Genomic DNA, 9,056 nt, shown 5'->3' on the forward strand with positions numbered 1-9,056 from the left:
TTTTTGCACCACGACATGCAGATAAAAATGGTGTTGGACTCTAGACTTGTTCTTTAAAATGTTAAGTTACTAATGTATAGCATGCAATTGTCCATCTGGCTAAGTGACAATGACATTTTCAAACTTGAGCCAAAGGCAGCCAGAGAGACATGAAAATATCATTTAACCAAGTTAGAAGCTCTGGTCTATGTCTTAGGACAAAAGGAAGCAAGGAGATAAAAAATATTTAAGAAAGAACGTTCTCTGTTTTTTCTTCCTGGGCTGACAAAATATTCTATTTAATACAAACACTTAACAGGAACACTGTGCAAATAGCATATCTGTACACAGTATACCAACAGTCTTCTACTCGGGTTCTCTTCTAAAAGAGGTCAGTCGCATGAACTGGTTCCTGTCAGAACCCATCATTCTCTAACAATCAGAAGTTTTCTAGCTATATATGGCCATTTTAGTTGAAATAAAATATCAGACTAAGAAATATCTCAGTGGTTCCCCACCACCATCTGTATATCCCTTCCCTTCTTTTTGTGGTGGTGGGGTGTTCAGCAAGCAAACAATAGCACTGAGCAGTTTTGATTTTTAATTTCACAGTTCATGGGTCTCATCCATCCATCTGAGGTCCACTACCAGATAAAAATCCTGCAATTATATTTAATAGTACTATGTAAGATTTTTTGCAAAAGACAATACATACTCAGAACAGATCTATTCCCTCAGACTGGTCCTGCTGCCCTTGGCTAGCTCAGGAAATGTGTTGGTACTAGCCAAAATAGGAGTAAAGGTGATTGCTGACAGGACCACAATCAGGTCTCAGCCTCCCAGCAGCCATCTTGATCTACAAAGGGATCTATGAGCATAGAAAACAAGCCTTTTATAAACTGAAACCAGCTACTCCTGGAAAAGCTAAGAAGTCCTGGGTAAAATTTAACTTAAAATTACTTTTTAAAATTTAAATTAAAAACTATATTAACATATCCAAATTTAATGGTCTATGTTTCAAGAGAAAAAAATTCAATAAAATTTAAATGTCAACAGAAATAGTAAGCTTCCTTTGGACACTTGTGAGGCCATCACCTTTTATCTTCAAGTATGGCTTACCTTTCGAAGGCAGGGAAGATGGTCATATTGAAGGATATTGAAGAGATCAAAGTATAGATAAATTTCATGGGGTCCCCGAATCTTAATTCCCTATTCTCCTTCATCCCAGTTATTGACTAGAATACGGCTAATGCCACAAAGTACATAAAAAAATACAAGGACTGCTGTTTTTTTTCATGCAAAGCATCAGTAGCAGTTAACAAGGAGACCAATGAAGTGCCAGGCAATTACAAATGTCCCATTGAGAAACTTAGCTAGTTGCGTCACTTCCACGGGCATACAATCCTTCCAAACTAGCTGCATCCCCAAATTTTATCGCCTTCTATATAAAGCTGGCCTGTGACATCCTCCCAGTGAAGGACACCTGGAGAAGAGGGTTACTAGTTAGTGCAGGAAAAGGAGGAGGGAGGGTAGAGCACCAACAGTTATACCAGGTGTTTGACTCTGCTAACTTCTCTACAAGCTGAGCCGGGTACCAGAGGGCCTGATCTACTACAGATTTGACTATTCTTGCAATCCTGGCTTCTCTGGAATGGAAAATAACCTATAAACATTTTTTAAATGGGTTTCTTTCATTAACCTCATGATAGATATAGGAGCCCGCCTGTTTTGGATAAGAGTTAACATTCTGGCCTCAACAGCCACTTTCTAACACTCCTAGGAAATATTCCACTGGAAAGAGAAACCAAAAATTGTAAATATATTCCAGAAAAGTTCTCAGGGGTATGGAAAACTGATTACTGTTCAGTGGCCAAATTTTAGTGGACTATCAAGAACAAGGCAATATAGCTGGGCCAAACTATTCTTGCAGACACAGTTCAGGGAATCTGGACCAATTTATATCGTATAGATACTGGGTCTAAAATTCTATAAAGGCTGGGAAAACTAAAAAACATTAATAATGTCTTCATTTGATATCCAACTAAATATGGAGAGCAGGTTTCTACTTAAGACCCAGCTCCTTTTCCCTAAGGAGGATTTCTGCTTCATTTACCCTCCTCTCTCTGACAGGGTCTTCTAGTTAAAGAAAAGGAGGGAGAATAATGCTATTATTTGGACCAAAACAGCATAGGGTTTATTCCCTCCTTCTTTTTCCCTTACCCTCTCCCCTCCCCCAATTTTACTCATAAACCTCCCTGCCCTACATGACTGAAGTAATCTCCTGGGCATGTTGTCAAACTGTGCTGTCGTGGTTTGATGCCACAGCTAAGTGCTGACTTGGGTTGCTGAAGCCTTCTAGTTATACCTCCACTGACCTATTTAGGAGTTAAACATTACTTCTCAGAGACAGAGCACCATGACTTTTCCCTTTGGCCCACTTTTCTCTCAGATGGTCCCTAACCAAAGAACGATCAATCACCCTTAAAGACCTGAATGTGTGTGCAAAAATGGTAAGATTTGCAGCAAGCATCCAAGCCTTGGACATGAGCTCTTTCCCATAACTTAAAAAAATTGCCAACACTTTTCTTACTATGCAGCTTACTTTGACACTTACAAACTACAGCCTGCAGTCAAAGATGTCTGATATGGAATTAAGCATTAAAATTAAGTTAGAATGGCTGTCATCTATGGTAGGAAAAACCATAAGGACTACAGAGGATAAAGTAAAACAGGAATGATAAAACATTTATCAAAACACCAAAATTAGTTACAGAATTCTCTCTACCTTTAAGATGCTCTTATGAAAAATGGCAAGTGAGATCAAAGAAAGCTGAATTTAACCAACCTAGGTATACAACTGCTACAGGTTTACACACATTTAATGAGATTAATGGTATAACATTTTCATAATGTATTTTGACCAATAATTGATGGCTGTCGACGGAAAAAGTTCACTGTAGAACTTCCCTCTAATGTTTCCAAAACTCAGTAAAACTTTATCTGATGGTTCAGTGAATATGAGAATTAAAATGCTCCCAGTTCATCCCAGGAGCCCAGGATGGGGGCTGGGGGTGGGGTGAGAAGCAAGATAAGAGTAGCTCTACATTGCCCAGGTTTGTAATGCAGAGACTTACCTAAACTCACTTGAAGTTCTGTGCATTATATTAGCTTCTCTGCTCTGTTCTCTGCACAAATGCATACAGGAGAAAAATAATACTCCACATCCCTCTGAATATCACAGCTGGATAAAAGCCTGTAAATGTGCCTGTGTTACCACAAACAAAGTTCCACCCTGGAGCTTGAGCTTGCTAGTAATTCTGAGAGGTTCCCCAATCCCTGCCTGGCCTGGAGGTGATGTGATGTTTTTGGATTATGGTTAAATTCAAACCCTGTGGAGAGTCCTCTCTTGCTCACTTGAGCTTATTTCAAAAAGAGCCTCATGCAGAGCCCAAATCAGTGGGAAAGGCTGATGCTAGGTTCAGGCATGGAGTTTTCCCTGTTCTTCAGTTACTCTCTCTGTCTTTTGTCCTTTCAAGACAAGGAAACATTTTATGAGAGTTATGCTGTACAATTTATCAGAAAACAGAAAAGGACAAAGATTAAATACCAAAGCTATTAACATACAGGAAAGCAAATGTAATTAGGGAGGAAGGAATGTTCACTGTGTTAACAAAGGTACACTGCACTTGGAAGAACCCAGACATAATTTCTGTTTCCCAAACAGTATTTATGTTTGCACATCTCTCATTTGTAATACCACTAGGTATTATGCAGTGGTGAGCAGAGGAAATGGGTCAGCCCTTCGTAAATTGAAGACACTGTATGTCAAAAATGCATTTAATACATGTAAATGTAACCTACCAAATATCATAGCTTAGCCTAACTGGTTTCTACTGAACGTATATCACTTTTGCACTACCATAAAATCAAAAAATTATAAGTTGACCATTGTAAGTCAGAGATTGTCTGTAGTTTAGTGAGCCTTTAGTACACAACAACAAAAGAGAAAAGAGCTCTTTGAGTCAAGTTTTCCATTACAAAATTTTATCGATCTGTAAGGTGTACTTAGAATTGCTTATTGTGAATTGACTACTATAACAACTCTATGTAGTAGTCAAGTTCCTTTCTGCTGATGGGTCAAATCAATGATTTCTCATTTTATCAGTGTCTATTGTACCCCTCTGTATCTTTTGCTTTCCACACAAATGTGCTAAAACATCATCTGCTAAAACGTCATCTTCATTCTATTTGTTGAGATCTACATTTAGAAATAACCTTAGGCTTGTCTACGGCCATGCCACCCTGAACAAGCCCAATCCCATCTGATCTGGAAGTCCAGCAGGGTTAGGCCTGGTTAGTACTTGGATGGGAGACCACCTAGGAAGACCAGGTGCTGTAGGCGTAAAAAAAAATAAAAAATAAGGAATTGTAAGCTGACAAGGTCCTTGCAATCTGTGAGGTCAACCAAGGGTTGCCTCACCTAAAAATAAAATAACTTTAGGTTTAAAGGATGAAGTTTTTAATATCTGTAAATTGCAGGCAGAAAAAGAAGTCACCTTCTTATTCTTCTTAACTGCTCTAGAGTCATGGGAAAAGCAGTCAGCTAGTGACCTGTGCATGCGTCCTGGGCATGGTGACAAATCCGCAATACCAAAGTGCCTTTCTGAAATTTGGTCTAGGACTTGCACTGAATACAATGTCCTCCTCTTTCAGGAAACTGGCAGGGGAACAGCTGTACTCCTGTCCTGCCTCTTGGGAGGCTAGCATTAGGCATAGGTCCTCTTATGTGTCATTCATTGAATGGCAATGCAGCTGGCTATGTTGTGCTCCCTGGGGACTCCAAGTCAAAGGAAAAGCACAGTGGATGTAGAAAACAATCTTTTCCCCTTGCTCTGGTGACTTAAAACTCTGGCACCTTAAAATAAAAATGTACTTCCAGAAGCTTATGCTGCATTATCATAGTAAGTGTCATCATAACCCCAACCAGAACCTTCTACCAGGATAGCCTGCTTAACTACATACCCAAGGAATTGCTGTATATGTGCTAAGGGTAAGACAAGAAAGTTCAGATGGATTTCAACACTCTTCCCTATAACAAAAAGAAAACATTCACCTTCATGTATTTTCTATTACCATGTCACTTGTAGAAGAAAAAATGTACCCATTTCTGTTAAGAAGCAGGACAGGACACTAGGTAGCAAAACTCCTCTTGGGAGCATCAAAACAGACTGTTTCTTTTTACAAGCTATATAAAACCTGCAGGCAATTATTCTCTGTATTCTCTCCATATTTACTGCTACTTAGGCTTAGGAAGACATATATAAACAGGTAAGTTCGTTGTAGTGTACAAATAACTTTTTGTTCTTGTTAACCAGGTTCGAAAGACAGATCATCTATTTGGAATTATTTCCACCCCAAGCTGTTACCAATCAAATTGAGGAAATAAAACCTTCCTCTTTAAACTAGGGCCCCCAAGTATAAGAAGTGCCTACAGAAATTTTCTATAGTGGCTGGTAGGTGGTGGGTGGACATCCTGACTTAAGGCAGGTGGTGGATTTTTTTTTTTATGCTTCGTCTAGGGTAGCAGTCTCCAAACTTTTTGGAACTGTGGACCAGTGTTCCTATGAGAATCTAATGCCTGATGATCTGAAGGGGAGCTGAGGCAGTGATGCTAGTACTGGAAAGTGGCTGCAAACACATATGAAGCTTCGCTTGCTTGCCAGCCACTCACCTCCTTCTGTGCGGCCTGGTTCCTAACAGGCCACCGAATGATAACAGTCCACAGCCCGGGGGTTGGGGACCCTTGCTCTAGAGTAACTTCCAGCCTTGGATTTCTTTGCTGAGAAGGGTCACTCAGAAAAGTTGAAACAGCAAAATACTAAACCACATTTTAAGGTTCTCTATTGAAATGCACCATCCTGACTGGAGTTCACAAAAGAAACCCTTTACTGACTGTCATTATATAGACAATATAGGCACAGACATTAAATGTGTTTAAATCAACCATCTTTTTCTAGTTAAGACTCAAAAATTGAAAAATAAAAAGACAAGGTAAGTGAAAAACCACCCACAGATTGGGAGAACATATTTGCAAATCATATATCTAACAAAGGACTTGTATGTAGAATATATAAAGAACTCTTAAAATTAAATAAAAAACCAAATAACCCAATTAAAATTAGACAAAGGATATGAATAGACATTTCTCCAAAGAAACATACAAATGGCCAACAAACACATGAAGAGATGTTTAATATCATTAGCCATCAGGGAAATGCAAATCTAAGCCTTAATGAGATAGTACTTCATACTTCAATGAGATTGCTTTAATCAAGACAGATAATAACAAGCACTGGAAAAGATGTAGAGAAAATAGAACCTGCATACACTGCTATAGAATGGTGCAACCACTTTGGAAAACAGTCTGGCAATTCTTCAAAGGTTAAAGTTAAGAGTTACCTAGCAATTCTATTTCTGGGTATGTATACACTTAAGAGAAACAAAAACATTCACACAAAAACTTGCACTCAAATGTTTATAGCATCGTTATTCACAAGAGCAAAAAGCAGGAACAACCCAAATATCCATCAACTGATGGATAAATAAAACGTGGTATATCCATACCTGAAATAATATTCAGCCACAAAAAAATAAAGTACTGATAAATCCTACAGGAGGAACCTTGAAAACTCAGTCCTTCTGCATATCACCTGTACTTTCATTAAGAGCTTATCAAAAACCAGTGTTTCATTTGACATAGTAGTGACTACTTGAATCCTTTTTCAGTCCAAAGTAAATTGTCTTTATGATTTGACCTTTAAAAAAATTCTCGTGAAGACACATGATTAAGAATTGAAAACCAACACAAATCCATCTTCATATTAAAAATGAAGGCCTTACCTAAACATATCTTTTACACATTTACACATGTAAAAAATACACATCATTTACAAAGGCCAAAAATGGTGCTAACATATTAGTGGATCCCCTCTGTAAAGTACTTTGAGAGCCTTTAGGAATAGCAGATTGATGAGATTACAACTGCATCCCACCTTTGATTATAGTAATTAATTTTGGGACAGGCCCCAAATGAAAAATTTCGCATAAAGGTACCACTAAGTACTTGCCTTAAGTTGCATAAAAACTGTTATCTTTGAGCAGTATTATCTTCTTTTCCACTTTTAATATTTCTGATGCTTCTTTTCTCAACCAAAGCCATCTGGGTCACAAACATTTTTGAGAAAACTCATACCAAAAATCATTCTTATATTTTTAAACAGTGATTATCCTTCATCATCTTTGGACAAAAGCACTCATGTCACAAGAATTAGCCCGAGCCTTGGGTTTACGAAGCATGCATATGAAATTTGAGTTAAAGGTATCAGACTCTCCCTGTGTGAGTGAACCACTTAACAATACTACACACCTAGCTTCCAATGCAACATAGCGAAGCAAAAGTAAATAAATACACATAAACCAAATTAGGTTTATTGTTCAGTGATTTTACTATTGAGGGAGAAGGGTGATGCTGTTGCCTCTAGTTCTTCAGTACCAGGCTTCCAAGCACTTAAAATGTCAGGAGCAACAGATTCATAAGATAATGTTAACACAAGTATATTTTAATTCATCACTTGCTTGACACTGTTCTAATGAGGAGCTAAACACAACAAAATCAGAAAAACCACCTCTTAAAAAGTTCACAGAGCAAAGATTTCCAGCAAGGCAGTTTTCTACTCTATGTGTGAAACCTTTCTTATTATGACTCACTGAAAATTAAATATGCAAAATTCCAAGCTGAGCTTAGTTTTGCTTGTGCACAGAGACCTTTTTACTCTCATTCTTCGAAAACCTCATTTTGGATCTTGCTGCCAAGACCAGAGAGAGGAAAGCCGGCCAACAATTCCAAATATAACATGCGGAGGCAAATGCTACAGAAATCTGTCTGACAGGAAGCAACCATGCTGAGGTCTGCTGAGGTAGATGCAGTTCTCAATCAGACCGTTTTGGTCCCTCAGTCTGGAGCAAAATGCCATGAGAAAGCAATCAGAGGAAACCATCCTGTTTCCAGTCAGCTTCATTAGATTCCTTATGGTATTCACTTTATTGGTGAGAACAATTCTATCCACCTCAAACAGAAAGATGGGTCAGCAGCAACTAGAGCTCCACCAGTTATTCTAATTTATTTTTTTTAAATCGATTTTTCAGGGACCAGTTCATGGAGACTTGTATTTTCAGAAAGCTCAACTTATGGCATGACACTTATGATAAAGGTCAGGTTCACCAGGGAACACTTAAAAACAGATCTCTTTCCAATTCTCCAGGGGCAGGTTTAGTAACTCCCGCTACCACTGTGAATAATTGATAAACCAATTAAACTTGGATAAAATGATTACACTATCACTTAAACAAATACGAAGACATCATTAGCTCAAGTTTAATTCTTTAGTGAGGTCATGGGACAATTCAATTCCTCACCCAGAAGACCATTACAGAAAACCTAGAAACAGGGCTCCCAGTTTAATTGGGAAGAGAGGACTGACTGTTCCTCATACAGAGAGCACTGGCCCCTGAGAAAAGACAAGACAATTAAAACAGCTTATTTGACCAGTCATTTCTTCCAGTAGTTTATCTTAGAAAAATCCCCTGTGGTTATGGCTATGTCACTAAACCCAAGAGGTAAAGTTTGCCTAGAATTGCTTCTGGAACATTTTTCTAGATCCTGTTCACTGTGAGGCAAGCTGGCAAGACACATTTGAAACTGGAAAAGGATTTGTCTCACAAAGCTTTGAATGGTGACCAACAGCAGCACTGCAGTTATGACTTATAGGGTTCGCAAAACTCCATCTTCACTCTTGTACATTCAATGTGATGAAAATTACCATATTGTCCTAATCTAAGTAATCTAGTTTTAGCCAGTTAAAAAGGGAAGAGAAAACAGCCACACCTTCTAACCTCACTCCCACATGGCATAAACAATAATGGGACAGAATGTGAGCACAGTCAGGAATCAAAATTTTCTGAGTCTGTTAACTGCTTGACCCAACAACTCTGGCTGAGATGGTTAATGAAATACTTCA

General features: G+C 38.4%; 1 protein-coding gene and 1 pseudogene across 3 annotated transcripts in view; one reads left to right on the top strand and one right to left on the bottom strand.

The window, feature by feature from the left end:
- Window positions 1-9,056, bottom strand: part of PHF12 (PHD finger protein 12) — a 37,593-nt gene that overhangs the window by 25,155 nt on the left and 3,382 nt on the right. The window lies entirely within an intron of this gene.
- On the top strand, window positions 4,264-4,381 carry LOC112473274 (annotated as a pseudogene).

The sequence above is a fragment of the Pteropus alecto genome, unplaced genomic scaffold (assembly GCF_000325575.1).
Source record: "Pteropus alecto unplaced genomic scaffold, ASM32557v1 scaffold98, whole genome shotgun sequence".
NCBI classification, from domain to species: Eukaryota; Metazoa; Chordata; class Mammalia; order Chiroptera; family Pteropodidae; genus Pteropus; species Pteropus alecto.